Here is a 22,314-nt window from a genome sequence, read left to right as displayed (position 1 = left end):
CAGCTGGTCTGGCTCAGTCCTGATTGGCTGGAACCCAGCAGCAAGCTAAACTACTGGTCGGAGCATCTGCCTCCTGGTGGTCAGTGCATGTCATAGCGACTGGTTGACCAGTTGACCATATGCCCCCTGGTGGTCAGTGCACATCATAGTAAACCATTGAGTGGCCTTAGCATATTATTAGCATATTATACTTTGATTGGTTGAATGGCCGACCGGACACTTAGTATATTTAGCTTTTATTATGTAGGATAATTTTTTTCTTTCTGAGGAAGTATAACTTTGGACCTATTTGAGCTGAACTCTTCCTTCTGAAAAACGTTTCACTTAAAAGTGATGGCTTTGCCCAGCCGGTGTTGCTCAGCAGTTGAGCGGCGACCCAGGAACTAAGGTCACTGATTGGATTCCCAGTCAGGGCACATGCTCAGGTTGTGGGCTCAATCCCCAGTAGGGGGTGTGCAGGAGGCAGCCAATGGAGATGTTTCTCTCTCATCAATGTTTCTGTCTCTCTATCCCTCTGCTGTCTTCTCTCTCTAAACCAGCCGTGGGCAAACTATGGCCCGTGGGCCGGATCCGGCCCGTTTGAAATGAATAAAACTAAAAAAAAAAAAGACCGTACCCTTTTATGTAATGATGTTTACTTTGAATTTATATTAGTTCACACAAACACTCCATCCATGCTTTTGTTCCGGCCTCCAGTCCAGTTTAAGAACCCATTGTGGCCCTCGAGTCAAAAAGTTTGCCCACCCCTGCTCTAAACAATCAATAACAATATATTTTTTAAAAAGTGATGATGTTTTTCAGATCTAAGTCAACACTGCCATATTATTAATTCAAAAGTAATGAAATAAAATATCTTAACTTTTACTATACCTCTAGGTTTAAAGGCCTTATTAAATGACCAAGCCATGCAAGAAAATTTGAGTACCATCCCAGAATGTAGGCACAATGAACTTCACATCCCAAACTTGGTATGAGATAGTCTATCTCTGGAATGTCTTTCTCTCTGTCCTCCCAGGTCACCGACTTTTCTCTCTCTTTTTTTTTTTGTTTTTAGAAAGAGAGAGAGAGAGAGAGAGAGAGAGAGAGAGAGAGAGAGAGAGAGAGAGAAAGAGAGAGAGAAAGGGAGAATCAATTTGTTGTTCCACTTATTCATGCATTCATTGGTTGAATCTTTTTTAAAAAAATATTTTTAAATTTATCTCCATTGTTGAAAGTATTATAGATGTCCCCTTTTCTTCCCTCAATGATCCCCTCCACCCAGCTCCCACTGCCTTCCCAGGCCTTCACTTGCACTATTGTCTGTGTCTATGAGTTATGCACATATGCATATAAGTTCTTTTGTTAATTTTTTCTGCTTCCCCCTGCTCCTTCCCTCTGAAATATGTCAGTCTGTTGAATATTTCAATGTTTTTGGGTCTATTTTGTTCGTCAAGAATCATTGGTTGATTCTTGTATGAGTCCTGACCTGGGATCAAACCTGCGATCTTGGTGTATCGGGATGATGCTCTAACCAACTGAGCTACCTGGCCAGAGCCCCAAGTCACTTAATTTTCACAGATGAAATCAAATGCCACTCTGTGCAGTCTTGTCTATACCTCCTGTCTGCTTTCTCTTACCTGAAGAAGTAGAGGTTCCCTCTGCCATGCTCCCAGCATACCTCTGCATACATCATTCATAGTATTCATTACATTATAATTGTTTGTGCATATGTATTGTTAGATAGTAAATTACTTGAAGGAACTAACCATGTATTCAGTTTTATTTTTATTTATTTATTTTTTAAATAAATCTTTATTGTTCAGATTATTACAGATGTTCCTCTCCCCCCCCCACACACACACATAGCTCCCCTCCACCCGGTTCCCATCCCATCCCATGCCCTTACCCCTGCCACTGTCCTCATCCATAGGTGTAAGATTTTTGTCCAAACTCTTCCCGTACCCCTCACACCCCCTTTCCCCCGAGAATTGTCAGTCCACTCCCTTTTTATGCCCCTGCTTCTATTATATTCACCTGTTTATTCTGCTCATCAGATTTTTTTATTGACTTGATTTTTAGATTTACTTGTTGATAGATATGTATTTTTTGTCACTTTGTTGTTCATAATTTTTATCTTTACCTTTTTCTTCCTCTTCCTCTTCTTAAAGAATACCCTTCAGCATTTCATATAATCCTGGTTTGGTGGTGATGAACTCCTTTAGCTTTCTCTTGTCTGTGAAGCTCTTTATCTGACCTTCAATTCTAAATGATAGCTTTGCTGGGTAGAGTAATCTTGGTTGTAGGTTCTTGCTATTCATCACTTTGAATATTTCTTGCCACTCCCTTCTGGCCTGCATAGTTTCTGTTGAGAAATCAGCTGACAGTCGTATGGTTACTCCCTTGTAGGTAACTATTTTTCTCTTGCTGCTTTTAATATTCTCTCTTTGTCTTTTGCTCTTGGCATTTTAATTATGATGTGTCTTGGTGTGGTCTTCTTTGGATTCCTCTTGTTTGGGGTTCTCTGTGCTTCTTGGACTTGTAAGTCTATTTCTTTCACCAGGTAGGGGAAGTTTTCTGTCATTATTTCTTCTAATAGGTTTTCAATATCTTGCTCTCTCTCTTCTTCTGGCACCCCCATAATTCAGATGTTGGTACGTTTGAAGTTGTCCCAGAGGGTCCTTACACTATCCTCATATTTTTGGATTCTTTTTTTCTTTTTGCTCTCCTGGTTGGGTGTTTTTGCTTCCTTGTATTTCAAATCTTTGATTTGATTGTTGGGATCCTCTAGTCTACTGTTGAATTTCTGTGTATTATTCTTTATTTCAGACAGTGTATGCTTAATTTCTGACTGGTCCTTTTCCATTTTTTTGGTATTCTTATTAAGATTCTTGAAGGTCTCACTAAGTTCCTCGGAGGTCTTACTAAGTTCCTCAGAGGTTTCTAGAAGATTCTTGAGTAACCTTATAACTGTGGTTTTGAACTCTATATCCAGTAGTTTGCTTTTCTCCATTTCTTTCATTCATGACATGTTTCTTTGTCTCCGGATTTTGGCTGCTTCCCTGTGTTGACAGAGTGGCCTTGTGTGGTAGGTGTCCTATAGCGTCCAGTGGCTCAGCCTCCCCAATTACCTGAGGTGGACACTCTTGGTGCACCCCTTTGTGGGCTGGGTGCACAGTCTTGTTGTAGTTAAGCCTTGATTGCTGTTGGTATCACTGGGAGGAATTGACCTCCAGGCCAATTGGCTGTGAGGACCTGCTATGTCTATAATGGAAAAACTGCTGTGCTGGAGATACCCTTATGGGGCAGGACTTGCTTCAGTGGGGCTTTGGTGCTCACTGAGTCTGCCTCTTGAGTGTGTCACTTATGGATGTGAGGAGTTGAAATCTGGTATGGTCTCACACTGACCACTAGGTACACTGGCTCCTGGATCTCCAAGGAGGTGCAAAGTCAACCACTGCCTGAGGCCACCCAGCAGTAGCTACAGCGAGAGATGCAGATTTCTCCTCTTTGTTTGGGGTTTGAAAGTTTTGGAGCTCTCTGACTCAGCTGCAGTTTGTTAGGTTAGGCTGCAAAAGGACAGGCCATTCATATGCAAAAGCCACTGCACACAGTTTGGGTGGGCCTGTAAATTGGGTGGGGTGGGGTCTCAAGGAATCACCAGGGCGGAGCAAACAGTAATGGCTGCCAGTCAGCCGTCTCCCTGTCTCTGTGTCTTTGTGTCCTGCACCCCCACACAATAATGATCCCTGCGAGCACCTCTGTGAGAAGGCCACGCTCGCTTTCCAACCTGATACCAGATAGTCCAGTTTCTCCCCGTAGGAGTCTGGGTCCCCAGAGTCTTGCCGGAAACTGGAGTTCAGAGAAGTTGGGAGTTTGTATCTCCCTTCCAATTGAAAAAAACAGCGCACCCAGTTGCCAGCCTGTTTCACGCGCCTCCGTACCTCCGCTCTTCCGCGCCTCTGCACCTCCTACCCAGTCTCAATGTGCTTTTTTCTTTCCTTCTGGTTGTAGAACTTCCACTCAGCCAGCTTTCCCATGGTTCTGGATGATAGCCGTTTTGTCTTTTAGTTGTAATTTTGGTGTGGTTGTGAGAGGCAGCATGTACAGGTGTACACCTTTTGACGACATCTTGGTTCTCCCATGTATTCAGTTTTGTGTTCTCATAACTGAATCCAGTATTAGGTATAAAATAGAATCAGGGGTCCTCAAAGTTTTTAAACAGGGGGCCAGTTCACTGTCCCTCAGACTGTTGGAGGTCCGGACTATAGTTTAAAAAAAAAAAAACTATGAACAAATTCCTACACACACAGTGGCGGCAAAAACACCCGGCTGGCCGGATAAATGTTTTCGGCAGGCCACATGTGGCCCGCGGGCCGTAGTTTAAGGACCCCTGAAATAGATGCTTAGTAAATATTTGTTACATGGAACAATATATTCAACAAGAATCTTCAAGTCCTTCCATTTGGTAACCAGTGGCTTTCAAGCTCTTTATACAGTAATTCTCTGTAAAACATATTTATTTACTTTTTATTTAAGAAATTTTAAATTTTTTATTCTTATTGATTTCAGAAAGGTAGGGAGAGGGAGAGATAGAAACATCAATGATGGAGAGAATCATTGATCAGCTGCCTTCTGCATGCCCCCTAGGGGATCTAGTCTGCAACCCAGGCATGTACCCTTGACCTAAATCAAATCCAGGACCCCTCAGTCTGCAGGCTAATGCTCTACCCATCTAGGGCAAAACATATTTATTTTTATTTTTTAATCATTACGCAGAGTGCACACAAACACAACTGACAAAGAATTTTTGATACAGCATTTTTCTTCCCTTAGTATGTCTGATCAATACATTGATGTTACTATTCTACTCTGTTCTGTTCTGTTCTATTCTAAAATTTGGTTCAGATATACTAAATTGATTACCTGAACTACTTGGTTGTGACTTGCAGCTTGTAAAGCACTATTTTATCTTTGTGGCTTTAGACAATTCATTTCTTTCCTTATGGTTTCAAGGCAATCCATTTTAAAAGGTTAATCTGTTTAAAGATTTTAAGGATTATCAGAGATTCATATTATTTTAGACATGTTCTAAATACTTGTTTTATTAGAGATTACTAATGTATAAGTTAAATGTTGTTTCAAAATCTACTACTAAATTTCTTCCTGTGCTTCTTTCATAGGTTTTGTTAGAGAGATTGGCAAGTGAAAAGTTATCCAATTTTGGTTTTACTTAGTCTGCTAGTCTCCCATAAGGGTTAAGTGCCCAACAGGTCATGTATCCTGATAGCTGACTGGTAGCCATGGCATATAGTGTATTTGAATTCATATAACAAGGAATCATTTCTTGAAATAACTACATGGAAAACTCAAAGTTAAAGACTTAGGAACTGATTGTAATTCTTTACTCCAAACCCACAAAAGGAAAAAATATTGAACAAAATCATTTTGATGATCCAGAAAGTTAACACCACAAATCAACTTATAAAATCATATGACTACACACCACGGTCATCTTGCTGTACTTCTTTAGTTACATTGGGACAATGACTCACCCAGCAACTTTATTGGAAAATGTACTGTCAGAAGGCAGATCCATCTTTTGTGAAGTCAGAGATCACTAGTCAACCTTTTCCTGAATTCCATGATCTTATCATCCATAGGCTATCCAAGTAGACCTGGAGATTAGATGGCCCTATGAGTAATTAAAAGTAAAAATGTTTTTGAAGTTTTGTTATCTTTGAGCTAAATATAAGCACTGCATGTTATTATCTTTTAATATGGAGCTTTTGATATGTTGGTAAACACTGGTAGACACCACCTTTGAAATCCAGCAAAGCCACTAAACTATAATAATATAAAATTTTCAGAAATGCTTTGAATTTATTGACTCAGCAAAATTTTATTCTCTAGAGCTGCCACTGTCCAATGTGGTGACATTAGCCACATGGGGCTATGCAAATTATAATTAAATTCAATTAAAAATTCAATTCTTGACTCACAGTGGCCACATTTCAAGCGCTCCATATCCATTATTGCAAAGTTTCTATTGGACAGAACTATTCTCAACAGAGAACATTTTATTTGATTAATATCTGATTCCATTGGTCACTTGTCTAATTGTTGAAAGGAAGGGCTGCAGGGAGGTTGAAATGTGACAGTGGAGCCTGTTCACACTAGAAAAAACACTTATTTTAGCCTCAACAGGACGCTTTATTGTACAGCTTTCTATTCTCACTATAACTGGGCTAATGACAGGGGTCCATTCTAATTCCTAACTCGAGTCTCTCCAATTTTTCTCACCGTTTTCAGAGTTACCAATCTAAATCACAGGTCAGTCTACAGTATTTTTTTTTTTCTAAGAAAGCTGTGAATATTTTTTAATTGATTTCAGAGAGGAAGGTGCCGGGAGCCGGTCCATCCTTGCTGTTTCAAAGGACCTGGCATATATAGCATACTGTTCTTAAAATGTTTGCTCACCTTCTTGGCACTATGTGTTTTAACCAAGGTCTCCTCTCTGAGAAAGGTTGTTTCCCCAGGTAGGGATTTTCCCATGAAGTTAGGGAGGGAATAAAACCCCTCAACTAAGTGCCAGGCGGATAATTAATCACTTTAACTACGAACAATCATGCTTAAGCTACATAATCTTTACTCCCTGGAATGGAGATAAGAAACACCCTAACCTTTGTAATAGAGATTGATAGGATTGAATCAACTGGTATAAATACAGATGTAACAAGACAGTGAGAGACAGAACTAAGAAGACAGAACCTACACAGAACTTAGAAGACAGAACCAAGAGAGACAGAACCTAGGCACAGAACCTACACAGAACGTTCTCTAGAGACAGAAGAACTTCGCTGGAGAGAACATGGCAAAAGATCCTGGACAGAAACTGGCCTCAGAACCTAGAGACAGAACCTAGCGAGAGAACATGGCAAAAGATCCTGGACTGAACCTGACTACAGAAATTGGCAAGAGAACCTGACTAGAACCTGGTGACTGAACCTGGCTGGAGAACCTAGCGAGGGAACATGGCTACAGAACCTGGCTAGAGAACCTGGAGAACCTAGCAAGAGAACATGGACACAGAACCTGGCTGGAGATCCTAACCAGAACTTCGCTGGAGATCCAGACCAGAACTTGGCTGGAGATCCTGGCTAGAGATCCTGGCTAGGCTACTGATCAACTGAATGCTGTCTCCGTGTCCTTCCTTCTTCACCGACTCCGTCCACACCTTTGGGGACCCCTGGACCTGCTGGGGACCCCAGCAGGAAGGGAGAGGGAGAGAAAGATAGAAATATCAGTGATGAGAGAGAATCATTGATCGGCTACCTCCTGCACACCCCCTTACTGGGGATGGAGCCTGAAGACGGGGTATGTGCCCTGACCTGGAATGGAACCATGACCTCCTGGTTCATGGGTCAATGCTCAACCACTGAGCAACACTGGCCAGGTTAAGAAAACTTTGAATGTTTCTCATTATTCACAGAGGCGATTCTATTTTTGGTTTGGATTCAATTGGGTCCAAATCAGCAGTTCTTATTGTCCTCCTCTATGCAGTCTGTGCTCTGGCGACATTCTTACCCACCTACCCAAGCATCTACAGTCCTTTGCTCACCCTGTTTCTTGCAGCTCCACGAAATGTGTCCCTGCCTCTTGGTGCAGTTCACATCCAGAACCTGTGTGAAAACTTCTGTGACCCCATCAAACCAAAACTTAAGACCACCTTTTAAAGTGCTCAGAACATTTCACTTGTACCTCTGTTAATTTAATTTAATTTCCCCATTAAAATTTTAAATATCTAACTCTCCTGGTGATTTATAAACTTTTTGAAGAACAGATCCCCTGTTTCTCTGTATCCTCACTAGTTTTCTACACATAGCTGCTTACCAAGAGCTAAAGAGAAAGAGTTGATTTAATTTGGAGTGAGGAATAGGAAAACTGCCTAATGGGAGTCGAGTGAGGATTTGCTAAGAGAAATATTGCTGGGGGTTGTAAAGTCTGCAGACAGGAGGAGGACTGAGGTTAGGACGAGAAATCTAACCTTGGCAGTGCTGAGGAGCATAACAGAATGGTGAGGCGGCATTACAGGCTGCCAATGCTTCATAGGTCACAGAACACCACAAGGCATTCCTCCTGGTGCAGATCAACCTCAGGCAGCATGAGTCACTCTCTCCCTGAGCTCATATGGCACTTAATCCATAGCTCCCCTGGTTCTGTGTCCTCAGGCTGAGCGCTTCTTGGTGTCAGCACTACTGTTTTACTCTGTCTCCCCTCCTCACCACATGCTCTGCTCCGTCCATGCTAGGTCCTAGCTTCATACATCTGGCAAGAAGGCTCTCAGGGACTGAATAAATCCAGCTATGAGCTAAGAAATGAGTGAAAGGTCACCCCAGGTAGAATGTAAAACATGTAAGATTGCAATAGGAATGTAGATTGTGTCGCCAGAGTTATTTATTTTCAAACAGCATGGGGTCTTGGGGTCATCTCCACCATTTAGCCCAGAGATATGTTGGCATGCCTGGAATTCGGAATACTGTTTGATCAATCATCACTTTTTTTTTCCCCCTCATAGAAGGGCCTGTTTTTACTAGAGATAAAACTCTCTTTCCTCATCTTCAAAAGGAAGCTCAACATGTTTAAAAATGTTTCCCGCTTTGACTTTGCTCCCTCTGGGTTTCCTGGGGTCGGTGCGAAGTGAAGGAGAATTTGGAGGCTTGGAGCTGAAAGTGGCAGGAGTGGGGACCTCTCTTCCTGGAGCTGGAGGGAAGTTCATCAAAGCACACGTGTGGTCGAGGAAGCTTAAAAATAAAGCTCATTTCTACAGAAAAAACAACAACATTCATTAAGCTTTCAATAAGCTGCTTTTTTTCTTAAGGAATCATTGATTTACTCACCAAAAAAATGCTGCCAGCAGAGGGAACGGCAACACACTCTTCCAAAAGGATCCTTTGAGGAGAAGGAACACGTAAATTCCAAGAAAAGTTAGCTAGAAAGAACAGTTTATTCTCACTGGTTCCTTCTCATCACATCACTATTTATTTCCCCCAAATGCCCTTTATTTATTCATTTTAAGCCATCAGAGGTGTCTACATGTTGGGCAGGGCATAAAGAACTTTTCTTACCACAAAGCCCCTTTTGGGACACCAAGCGGAGACCTCAGCTATCCTTTTAAATTCCCAGGACTCTGAAACCTCATGTCTGCAGAGACAAACAGGAGGGCAACGGTGAGAAGGCAGAAGCCGAAGTAGTTAGGCCGCCGGCCTCTTCCCAAGAAAATCACTACGCTGTTCCAGCAGGAGCCGCTTTGCCATCAATCCATAAGATGGAGCTGGGGTGTGCCAGTTTCAGTCCTGAAACTGTAACACATATTCATTGTAAGCTACAATTATCCACAGTTTAGTCTGTTTATGAAACCGTTTTGTGGTTATTTATTAAAAATAAAATTTATGTGTGCTTACTGAAGCTATATTTTGGCAGGCAAAGGAGGTTGGCAGACATGTCTGAGTCAACAGCCAGGCTCTAGCCACTCTTTATGTCGTCATATAAAAACTTGTCAAATAATATTTAGTTTTTAATCTTCAGTTGCAAACATAAGGGTAGTCATGAACATATTCGGTGAGTAGGTCTCCTTGAAACAAGAACCCAGGTGTTTGGATTTCAGTAAAAGTGATAATTAAGTTTCTGGCTCCTTTAGAGGTGATCTGTTATTCCGTCTCTTCCATCAACTTCTATTACCTATTTTTTTTTTTTTGTCCAGGTTTCTCATGTTTTTAAGGAGTTTTTTGTTTTCCTCAATGGTTTTTAAAAAATATAAGCTATCTGTTTATCAATCAATTCTAAAATTTAAAGACAAATATATTACTCATGATTAAGGAGATATAATACTGCCAGTATAGTCATGGTACTCTTCTACTGGAGATCTTTTGAATGTAAGTGGATTATTTATTTTTCTGGAATTTTTAGTTATTTAGGTCAATCTACTTATTTTTTCTTTAATGCCATCTAAGAAGGAAGTTCTTTTTAAAGGGCTACAGTTGTTGGATTCAAGAACGTATAGTTCATCTTATTAGCTATGCTAATTTTTATTTTTATTTTTATGTTTATTTTTCGAATAAACCAAAATGATGAAGTTTGTTATTAGGGATCCTAAATGGAAAGAAAAGTGTGATTAAGTAACAGACCTTGGAATTAGGAAAAAAAGATGTACTGTGAATAAGTAGAATATTCTTTCCTTTGAATTCACTCGCACAAAGATTCAATGGGAGAAGAAATAAGGTCTTAGTATGAAATCATTCAAGAAGAAAACTTGAAAACTTTCCTGAAGGGAGTTTCTGAAATGTGATAAACAGGAATTGAGAAAAGACAGGCCAGTATACTTCTTGCTTCTTTCTTAAATACCTTGAGTATGAGTCACTGCTGAAGTTATGCATTAGTTTGCCACAAAAGAATTTCTGGTCCCAACCTTATAAGACAACTACACTTTTTATATATCAATTGTCTCCTGTCTCTCCATCCCCCCCCTCCACTGGTGTTTGGCTTTAGTTCTTGTAGCAGAGCTGATTGAGTGTGCCCTTCTTGATAGAGACTTGGCACTGCAGTTTAGCATTTGTTGTCAAGTTATATACTAGTAATTCAATTCTATGTACATTTTATTTACTGTAGTCTTTTGTGAGCAAAGTTCTGTGCCAGGTGTTAGAATATCAAGTTTTCCAAGATAGAGCCATTTGGCATAAGAAGTTTACAAAGTGATGAAATGTGTTATCTACCAGTGATTTGCATCCCACAGTCTATAGTAATTTGGATGCCCTAAACAGGATGAAACCTTGTGTTGGATCCACCAAGGGCAAAAGTCCTGAAGCCTTCAGGAGTTTGGTGTATTTGAAGACAGAGACTCAGCATGACTGGAACAGAAGAATGGAAAAAGAGAAATCTGTCTGGATCAGCAGGATCCCAAAAATACCATTGCAGGGTCACAAGCAGGGAGGTAAAAGGCTGCTGTAGATTATGTTCCTGAGGATACACTCTGACACAGAGTTGAGCAGGAAGGTTGTTTATTAAGGAGAACTCTTAGGAGTCACATCTATGGAAGAAGGGGAAGGAAGAAGGGTTGGGTAGAGAGAGAGAAGGTAATTTGGAGTTTGGGCTCAATGACAGCCTTGGCTGACCTTATGGGGAGTGGTAGTTCTTCAGAGTGGTCCCAGTGACACTGGGATGGTTGGGTATTTAGACATTCACATTGAACCATCTTTGGATATGGGCTTCCTCAGGATGCGTGTGACCTGAGGAAAGGCAGTTCTTTCCCCAGGCAAGGTAACCCTGAAGGGGCCAACATCATTCCCAACCTCTGTACAAGTCCTTCACTGAAGCAGAGTCTGAGTGATGCATCTCAGGATCCACCACAATAACTTTATTTGCATTAAAAAAATCATGCTGGAAATTTTTAGAGAATAGGTTAGAGAAGGAAAAGAGTAGGAGTGGGAAACCAACAAGGTGATCCTGGAATTATTCAATGGAAGGTGATGGTAGTTTGAACTATATGAGGACTGTAGAGTGAGAAAGAAGTAAATGGAGTAAAAATATGTTTTTGACATAGATACTATAGGAATAGGATTTGGATTGGATGAGGGAAGTAAGGGAGAGAAAGATACCAAGGATGAATCTCAGAGTTTTGGCCTGAGTAAGTGAGATGCTGGAGTACCACCTACAGAGGAAGGGGTGCTCAAAGAGGAGAATTGTGGGGCAGGACTGCAGTGGGATTAAAGAGTTTTCCTCGGGACATGTTAAGCTTGATATGTGAGTGACTCAACCAACTGGAGACAAATTTATGCAATTTTATGGAGACAATGTATTGATCTTTCTCTTTATGGGTTTTTAAAGATTATTAGAAAGTCTTTCCCCCCCAAGATTATGAAAAGATTTTGCTGTGTATTTTCCTAGTATTCTTAGTTTCATTTTTTAAAACATTTTGATTTCCGATTCAATTGGAATATTTTTAAGAAAAAGAAGTAGTGATTCCATTTTACCTGGTTTTCCAAATGACTAGTCCATTGTTCCAAAACCAATTATTTACTAATCCATTTTTCCTCCATTGATTTTTGTTAAATTACCATATTCTTTTCATTGTTGAGTCTTTTCCAGCCTCAGTGCCATGCTGTTTTATTTACTATCCCTTAGCAATACATTTTAGTGTCTAATAGCATGAGACTACAATAGCACTGTGTGACAGACTTTATTCAGAAACTCATTTATTATCCTCGCTTTAGTGTTCCCCCAGCCTTTTCCCACCCTTTGGCCATAGTCCAACCCTCATCACTGCCCGTTCTCAGGCTGCAAGTCTATTTATTTTAGTCACCAAAATCTCAAAATAAATCTGGTTCCCCAGCCAGACTGGCAAAATGGAAGTTTGACTGTTTTGTTTGCATGAATGTCCAAATTGGCTTAGCTGCCTGGTAATCTGAGGGTAGCTCACCAACATTGCAGCCCATTTGCGGGTAATGTAAGGTAAACAGTATCTTGAGATGCCTGAAAAGAAGGGTTGGCTATTATAATTTCATTGCCAATTGACATGACACATTTAATTGAGTTCTCTGTAAGTAACAGACTTTTGTGTCAGTTTCATGTTTTGTTTCACTCTGTCTTTCTGGTAGTCTTCAAATAAATCTGGAGTTGAGAGTTATTTTTCCACTGGCTGTTTAATGACATTGGCTATCTTTATTCATTTCGTCAACTCAAACTATTGCTCCAGTTCTGCAGAGCAGGTTTTTGCATGCTCTTTTTCTTCTTAAATTTCCTTTCTTGCATACAAGAAGGCTTCTATCAGCACGAAGACCCTGGGATTTTGATGACTGTGGCCTGTAAAATTAAAAGAACTAAAAAATAGGATAGAAAGTGCCTGTGTAGACAGCATCTATTCTTCTTCCTGTTCACAAATGCAGAGGGATGTTGGGTGAGATTCTTACACAGTAGTCACCCCTTAACCACATTTTCACTTTCTGCAGTTTCAGTAACCCGGGATCAACCACAGTCCGAAAATATTAGATAAAAAATCCTACTAGTAAACCTTCATAAGTGTTAATCTGTGTGTTGTTTTGAGTCATGTGATGAAATCTCATGTGGACTGTGGGGTAAATTATCCCTTTCTCCAGCAAATCTACACAGTATACACTCCCCACCCATTAGTCACTTAACAGCTGTCTCAGTTACTAAATCAGTTATTAAGCCCTAAAGTACATACTTCCTTTCAGCGAAAACATGAGTATTGTACAATAAATATTTTGAGAGAGACCATGTTCACATAACTTTTATTACAGTGTATTGTTGCACTTGTACTATTTTATTAATAGTTGTTAATCTCTTACTGTGCCCAATTTATAAGTTAAATTTTATGATAAGTATGCATGTTTAGGAAAAAGACTATATATATATATATAATATATCCGTACCATCCTCAGTTTCAGACATCCACTAGGAATCTTGGACTGTGTCTCCCTGTGGATAAAGGGGGACAAGTGTATATGCCTTTTCTCTACATTGATGAGTAAGAGGTTGTTAATTGTAACCAAAGTTCTACAGGTAGTGTTTACTCCCTTAGTTAAATGTAGGGCACTAGGACTTTTATCAGAGCAAAAATGGGGATGGTCTAAGAGCAGAGCTGCTGTGTTCCATTAAACTCCTAGTTCCATAAGTTAGTGAACTCATGCAGGATAGTTAACTCCTCTGAACCCTTATTCCTCTTCTGTGAAAGTAATTGAGAATAAATGCTTATAGAATCAGTGTGAGTATAAAATAACACATGTGGGTATGTATTAGGTAGGATAAGAAGTTACAGAAATCTTGAGTAGTGTTGAGGTTATGTTTCTAGTCTTTCCTTGGCTTGGAAGTGTTCATGTTAACTGAAGGCAAAATAAATAATGTGGTTCATCTAATCTGATCTGCTATAGATTGTAAGATACAACATTATTTTATGTGCCACTGGGGGAACATGCTCCCAATTTTATCATCAAGTATAAGACAGCCTGATTTCTGAGGTGATAAATCTGAAATGACTCCGTGTCTTAGAATGGAGGAAATAGAGTAAGAAGATCTTGTAGAATCTCTTAAGAAGGGATTTGGTTAGTACCTATCGAGTCATAGAACTGAATTGGATTAATGGGTCCCTAGAGCAATTGCCTTAATGAGTAGAAAATTGATTTATAATTGGCATATTTTACAGGAGTCATAAAATGATAATTTTTTGGGCCCATTATAAATCCACGCCACCTGGCCCCAGCTGAGCCCTGGGTCCTCTTACTTAGCTCTTTGAGGACCCTGTTGTATTTACCACAGGAGACATTTCCAGTGTTTTTCATACTCTCCAGGCTCATACTCTTGTGTCAATGAGTGAGTCAATGGTTTATTCACTTGCACTTAGGTGTGAGCCACTGCAGTTTGCTAATCTTCATTGTAACATGACTTTCCTTCAAACTTAATTAAAAATGTGTCTTTTCTTTTCCAAGATTACACCTGAGTTCTTTTCTCACCTTGTTTTAAGATTTTTGCTTTATTCTCCCCTCTTGATTTTCTCCACTAGCTTTTTCTATTTTGCTGATTAGTGGGTTAACGTTTTCCAAATTTAAAAAAATTCCTTATAACCTATAATTTTTAGAGGCAATGTAGTCAAGTAGATAAAAGCATGAGCTATAGAACCACATTCTGTAAGTTCAACTCCCAGCTCATCTACTTACCAGCTGGATACATTGGGTAAATTACTTCTCACATCTGTTCTTCAATTGTTTTCATCTGAAAATCAGGGCATAATAGTTGTTTTTGCCTCATAGAGTTGTTGAAGTATTGAGTTAATATACATAACACACTTAGAACATTGCCTGGCACTAAGTAAGTGCTGAATAAGTATTATCTATTATTCTTATCGGCTCTCCATTTACCAATCTGTTTTCTCTCTTGTATTCTTATCTCACTATCAACAACAACAACATTTTTTTAAAAAAAAACTACCACATTGATCTGACAATGTTTTTCATGGCTGGTTCTGCTATATTTTCTTTCATGCAACTATTTTTCATACCACTTATTCTGGATAAACTTAAAAGAGATAAAGACCAATTTATGTGAAAGTATCTTATACCTCCCAAGTCTACTTTAACTCATCTTCATCTCTGATATTTGAGGCTACATTTAAATGTTTCTTTCTATCCAAGATAGTTATATATCTTACAACTTTTATAATGGTTGCAAATTTGATCCTTGTGTTTCTAACTGCCAAGTCTCAATAATTATATTCATAGAAAATTGCATAAAGACATACAAACATATTCATGAGCACTCCACTTTACAAATGCAAAATCCCCCCCCCAAAACTTTATATGAATAGTGGATATCTATTTTGTGTAATTGTACTCATTATATTTTTCTTTTTAAAAACTGTTCAATAGAATTCTCACGATTTTCTCACTTGCTATGCCTTAATGTTCTCCAGTGCTTTTTTTGGGAAGGAAAGCTAAATGATTTGAGTACAACTCACAACTCATAAACTCTGGAACAATATTATTATAACTGTCAACAAATTGCTGTGATTATAAAACATGTAAATGGCTTTATTTACTTAAGAGGCACTGCAAACCCTTGAAAGAATGACTAACTGTACAAAGAAGACATAGAGCAGGAGCTGGCAAATTACAGGCTAGTTGCTCAATATGGCCCACTACTTGTTTTTGTAAATAAAGTTTTATTGGAATGCAGCCATACTCATTCATTTACCTATTGTCTATGGTTGCTTTTGCCTTACAGAAGCAGAATTTAATAGTTGTCACAGATACCATATGGCTCACAAAGCCTAAAGTACTTATTATCTGGCCCTTTACAGAAAAAGTTGGTAGACGCCTGACATAGAGTACCAAAGAAAACGTGCCCTTTGTCCTAGTTTTCTCAGCTATGGCCTTGGATTCATGACCTAAATATTTGTCTTTTTTAGGAAATAGCTTAGTTTTTGTTTTGTTTTTGTGTGTGTGTATGTGTGTGTGTGTGTGTGTGTGTGTGTGTGTGATGTAATGACAAAATAGAGAAGTTAAATTTTAGAAGTTAAAACTTAAAGACCTGAAGTTGTCTTGTAAAGTGTAGAGAGACTAATGTATATCCTGAGGGTAGATGAGAGCCATCTCTGATGCCAAGACCTGGGGAGGAGAGGTTGAAACTTGGAGAAATTATTACCCTAGTTTATTATGTTGGTACCACCTGCACTGACTGCTCTTTAGGGGAAAATATTTTGTATTTGCTATGTTAAAAGTGATCTATTTTGTGCATCTTTGATTATAGAACTGGCCCAGGTGATAAAACAATTTCTATTTTTTTCTCCCATGCAAAAGCAACAGTTATTATTATTTTTTAAATTTGCTTAAAAATGCCCTGGAAAGGCATGAGTCATAATACGCAATGGCATGAGCTTTTATGATTCATTTTGGTATACAGTAAGCATAGTGTTTATCTTATTGTCTTATTTTAGAGATCTGGCTCATTCATTCATTCACTTATTCATTCAAAAGCCATTTACTTACGTGTTCCAGGCATCCCATTCCACATAATTGAAGTTCAACAACACAGCAAACAAACAAACAAATAAACAAAACAGGTCTTCTACCTGTAGAGAACCCATGATCTTGCAAATTACATAGCATTTTAGAAGTAGATAGGGATTATGAAGATAAATAAGGCAAAGGAGGGAGAATAAGGGTGGTAAGGCCAATATCACAGAGGAGATGACTTTTTTTCCAAAGACTTGAAGAAAGTGAGGAAGTGAGTCATCCATTTCAGTAAGTTCAGAGGCCCTAAAGTAAGAGCATAGCTGGACTACTCTAAGAACAGGAGAAACATGGCTGGGGCAAGATTGTTGAAAAGGACAATAGTAGTCAATGTATTGGTCATGTCATGTAGTACAGGTTATGTGGGGCTGTAAGGACTCTGGACTTTCAACTAGATGAAATGGGAAGACATTGTAGAGTTATGAGCAGAGAAATGTCATATTCTGCTACACTAGTATCCCCTTATTTTTGAGGAGTACCATCCCCAGTGCATGCCTAAAACCACAGATAAAACTAAACCCTACATATACTATGTCTTTTTCCTATACAAAGTGGAGCAAACATAGTTTACAGTTGTTCATATGGAAAATAATACAATAATTAATAAATAATACAACAATAAATTGTGTTTTTCACACACAATTATAAACATATTTTTACCCTACCCTGCATGTATATACCTATGATAAATTTTAACTTATAAATTAGGCACTAAGAGATCAATAACAGCAACTACTAATAAAATAGAATAATTATAACAATATTAGAGGCCCAGTGCACAAAATTTGTGCACGGGGTGGGGTGTCCCTCAGCCCGGCCTGCACCCTCTCCAATCTGAGACCCCTTGGGGGATGTCCGACTGCCAGTTTAGGCCTGATCCCAGTCGGACATCCCTCTCACAATCCAGGACTGCTGGCTCCTATCTGTTGCCTGTCTGCCTGCCTGATTGCCCCTAACCACTCCCCTGCTGGCCTGATTGATGCCTAACTGCTCCCCTGCTGGCCTGATCACCCCCAACTGCTCTCCCCTGCTGGCCTGATCACCCACAACTGCCCTACCCTGCTGGCCTGGTCACACCCAACTGCCCTCCCCTACAAGCCTGGTTGCCCCCAACTGCCTTCCCCTGCTGGCCCGATCACCCCCAACTGCCCTCCCCTGGTGGTCTGTTTTCCCCCTACTGCCCTCCCCTGCCAGCCTGATCACCCACAACTGCCCTCCCCTGCCGGCCATCTTGTGACGACATTGCGCAAGGGTGTGACGCCACCTAAGCTTTTATTATATAGGATATTGTAATAAAGTTATGTGAATGTGGTATCTCTCTCTGAAAATATCTTATTATACTGTATTGATACATCTTGTTGTGATACTGTGAGATGATACAATGCCTATGTGATGACAGTAAGTGAGGTCCTCATAATGGTATGCAATTTGAAACTTATGCCTTCTTTATTTCTGGAATTTCCTAGTAAGTATTTTGGACCATGGTAACTGCAATTGCAGAATGTAACATTGCAGATACAAGGTACTGCTATACATGTTTTAAAAAGATTACTCTGACTCCTTGATTAAAAGGTGGGTGATGATGAGAAACTGTCTCAATAGTCTAAGTGAGAGTATATGTGGTTTGGCTTTGTGATATCTGTGAGAAGTGGTGAGATTTGAGGGATATTTTGAGGACAGCATCAATAGGATTACTGATGGATTGGATTTGAAATGAGAGAGAGAGAGAGAGAGAGAGAGAGAGAGAGAGAGAGAGAGAGAAAGGGACATTTGAAAGTTTTGGATTTTACCAGAGATGGAAAGATGGTAGTTAGAGCTTTTGGCTGAGGAAGAAGAGAAGTTCAATTTAGGTCACACTGAATTTTCAATGACTGTTAAACCAGTGGAGATGATGGGTATGCATTTGAATATACCAGCATGGAGTTGCCAAGTGACCTGTGCCACAAATATAAGTACATTAGAGATGATCAGGAGAGAGGGTATTGAGTGAAGAATGAGAAGAAAATTGGAGTAAGGACTGAAAACTAGGGAATTTCAGTGTGTAGCGGCCAGGTTGATGAGAATGGAGACAGAGAAGGACGGATTGGTCAGGTGGCAGGAACACGAGAAACCAAGGGAAGGACGGTCCAGTAGGGAAGAAAAAGCATGTAAGTACAGCTGACAGGTCAAGCGAGTGGAAGACGTCAGAGTTGACCTTTATAGGAACACTTTGTTGGAGTGGTGGGAGTAAAAGCCTAATGAGTGGATTTAAGAGAAAATGGGGCATGAATAGTTATATTATACAAGTATAAGCAACTTTGTGTAGGGATTTCACTATAAATAGGGAATATGGGGCAGCCACTAGAGGGGGAAGATATAATAATAGCAAGAGGGTTTTATTATTTTTTTTTAATAGGAGGGATAACAGCATGCTTTATGCAGATAGAATGATCTGGCAGGGAGGGAAAAACTGATGAAGCAGAAAAGAGTGGATAGTTACTAGAACAGTGTCCTTGGGCAGGCAAGAGAGGATGAAAACTATGCACCAGCAGAAGAGGTTGATTTTAGACAGAAGTGACACAATCAGGGGAAGCTGGAGGGCAGGCCAAGGGTGAGTGTAGATGCTGGGAGGTGGGTAGGTGATGGCAGAAGTTTTTTTGTTTTGTTTGTTTGTTTTTTTACATTTTAATTTCTTTATTGATTAAGATATTACATATTTGTCCTCATCCCCCCATTAAGAAGTTTTGATCATTGTGAGTTCTTGTTAACATAGGAAGCAAACTCTTCAGATGAGAGTGAGGACTGGGGAAGAAGTGTGAAGTTTCATATTAGTCACTTGGGAGTGGAAAGATGAGGAGAGGAGAGAAATCTACAATGATTGCCTTGCAACAGGAAGGCTAGTGGCCACAGATTTAAAGTGATGTTAGATTTTCTTTAGCCATATTTAGCTCTTCTGAGATAGGCCAGAAATGGGTTAAAGTATGACCTTAATCAGTGTTGAGTTTTTTGACAAATGAGTAAAACGAGTGATATGAATATGTGTAATATCAAATAGACAGGTGTTTAAGATATATTCAAGGTAGTGTCAAAGGACTGTTAGGGCCAGGACACTAGAGTTAAATTGAGTAGAGAGTGTGATATTCTTGGAATTGGATTATGAAGTTGTAGTTTTGGGAATAGTGAGCTAAGTAGCAGAATCACATGGAGGGCTGGTCAAACAGGAATTTCTGGGCTCCAAATAACATTTCCTGAGTCAATAGTTCTAAAATGTAATCTGAGATTTCCATTTCTGTGCTCTAATTATTTCTGCCCTAAAGAGAAAATGCTTTGGCCTGCTTAATATTGTGGGGCATTGAGCTCTCCCTTGGGGCAAACAGGAGAAAACTTGCAATCTCTCCACCCAATCCCAGTGCCCAAATGGGAATTAGTTCTTTTGATGTTTAATGTCATTAGAAGTCTCAAAGTTCAAAGAATATCAGAAATCCCTCCTGAGGAAGATGAAACAAAAACAAAAGTTGCACATTTTGATATTTGCTATTTAATCTCAAAAGTCTGTGGAACAATCCTGTGAGGCGGGTGGGTCGTCTCATTTTAGAGACTGAAGAGTCAGCAGCTCACAAGGATTAAAACGGCTCCCTCTCTCTACTGTCAACCTTCCCTTTCCTTTTTTTTTTTTTAAACCTGGTTGTATATGTCTTTTGGCCAAACACCATTATCCATTGCAATGGATTTATAAAGCTCAACTTCTTTCATTTTCAGTATATCCCTGATAGAGACCAGAGAAGTTGAGGGGACAGAGAGGAGGCATAAGGTCCAAACCTTCAGTGAGATTATATGTATCCTGTGTGGGTCCAATGACCCCAGCAAAGCCCCTCTTGTCTGTGGGCGTAGTATTACCGATGGGGGGCAGGGTTTGGGGAATTTCATAAACAGTCATTGATGGCAGCCTAGAATTGGCAAGTAAATTAGGACTTTAATTTTCATAATTTAAAAATCCACCTAGTTTCAGGCTTATTTTATAGTACTACCGTCACCACCAAAACATAGAAACTACGTGGTGAGTTTAAGTTGGTTGAATTGGGAGTATAGCACCCTCTGAATACAGATGCAGAGCATTTATTTTCAAGTGGCCATGAAAATCCACACTAACGTATAATTTCCTGAGATGAGCTGAAATTGAGAAAAATTTCTAAGCATGAAGAAATAATTGTTTAACCTGAGCTTGGAGATCCAGAGACATAGAAGCATGGAACAGACTGCCAAGCCTCAGAGGGAAGGTGGGGGAGGATGGATGGGTGGGAAGAGATCAACCAAAGAACTTGAATGCATATATGCATAACCCATGGACACAGACAATAGGGTGGTGAAGGCCTGGGGTGGGAGTGGGGTGGGTTAGAGGAGGTCAATGGGGGTAAAGGGGGAAGGGATGTATGTAATATTTCCAACAACAAAGATTTAAAAAAAAACACACCACAACTTTTGGGGTTATCTTCTTGAGAGCTTGTTTGGAGGTTCTAGCAGGGGAGCGCAGCTACTCGTATACCCTTGACCGAAGACCGGTCCTCTCCTCGGGGGGGAAGGTCGTCCTCTTCGACCGAGCGCGCAGCTTCGGGAGGGACGCACATGGATCGGTGAGGGAGGAGGGGGACACCCGCCTAGCCAGCCAGATCAGCCGAATCAACCCTGGCGATCAATGGGGTGACAGATGTCGCAGCCAGATCGCCCTCACATCCGGGGGTTATCTTCTTATTAATTAGTCTGGATGTTACAACATACATCTTTGTTTTTACACTTTCCTTCCAAATAAAAGCAACAGTGTAGAAACTTTAGCAACAGTATACTTTCAATTGCCCTCTCCCATTATTTGTGCCATCATTCTTATACATTGTACTTCGCTACATACGCTAGATTCCTCCCAATACATAGATGTTATTTTACTTTAAATCAGCGGTTCTCAACCTGTGGATCGCGACCCCTTTGGGGGTCGAACGACCCTTTCACAGGGGTCACCTAAGACCATTGGAAAACACATATAAAATTACATATTGTTTTTGTGGTTAATCACTATGCTTTAATTATGTTCAATTTGTAACAATGAAAATACATCCTGCATATCAGATATTTACATTACGATTCATAACAGTAGCAAAATTACAGTTATGAAGTAGCAACGAAAATAATTTTATAGTTGGGGGCCACCACAACATGAGGAACTGTATTAAAGGTCGCGGCATTAAGAAGGTTGAGAACCACTGCTTTAAATGGTCAATAGTCTTTTAAGTAATAGCACACATTATTAATTTATATCTACCCAGATGTATTCTTTTTATTACTCTTTATTTCATCTACAAGTTACATCCTGATACCATTTTCCTTTAAATAATTTTTTTTAAAAAATATATTTTTATTGATATCAGAGAGGAAGGGAGAGGGAGAGATAGAAACATCACTGATGAGGGAGAATCATTGATTGGATGCCTCCTGCACACACCCTACTGGGTATCAAGCCCGCAACCTGAGCATGTGTCCTTGACTGTAATTGAACCTGGGACCCCACAGTCTGTAGGCCGATGCTCTATCCATTGAGCAAATCAGCTAGAGCATAAAGAATTTTTTATTATATCTTGTATGTGTTTGCTGGAAATAGGTTCTCTATTTTTACCTGTTTGAAATATATTCACTTGACTTTATTTTAAAAGAATATTTCATTGGGTATAGAATTCTAAGTTTATTATATTTTTCCTTTAGAACTTTATCATTTGTCATTTACTTTCCATTA

The sequence above is a fragment of the Myotis daubentonii genome, chromosome 7 (genome assembly GCF_963259705.1).
Source record: "Myotis daubentonii chromosome 7, mMyoDau2.1, whole genome shotgun sequence".
NCBI classification, from domain to species: Eukaryota; Metazoa; Chordata; class Mammalia; order Chiroptera; family Vespertilionidae; genus Myotis; species Myotis daubentonii.
The sequence above is the reverse complement of the archived record's forward strand: the minus strand, read 5'-3'. Positions refer to the sequence as shown.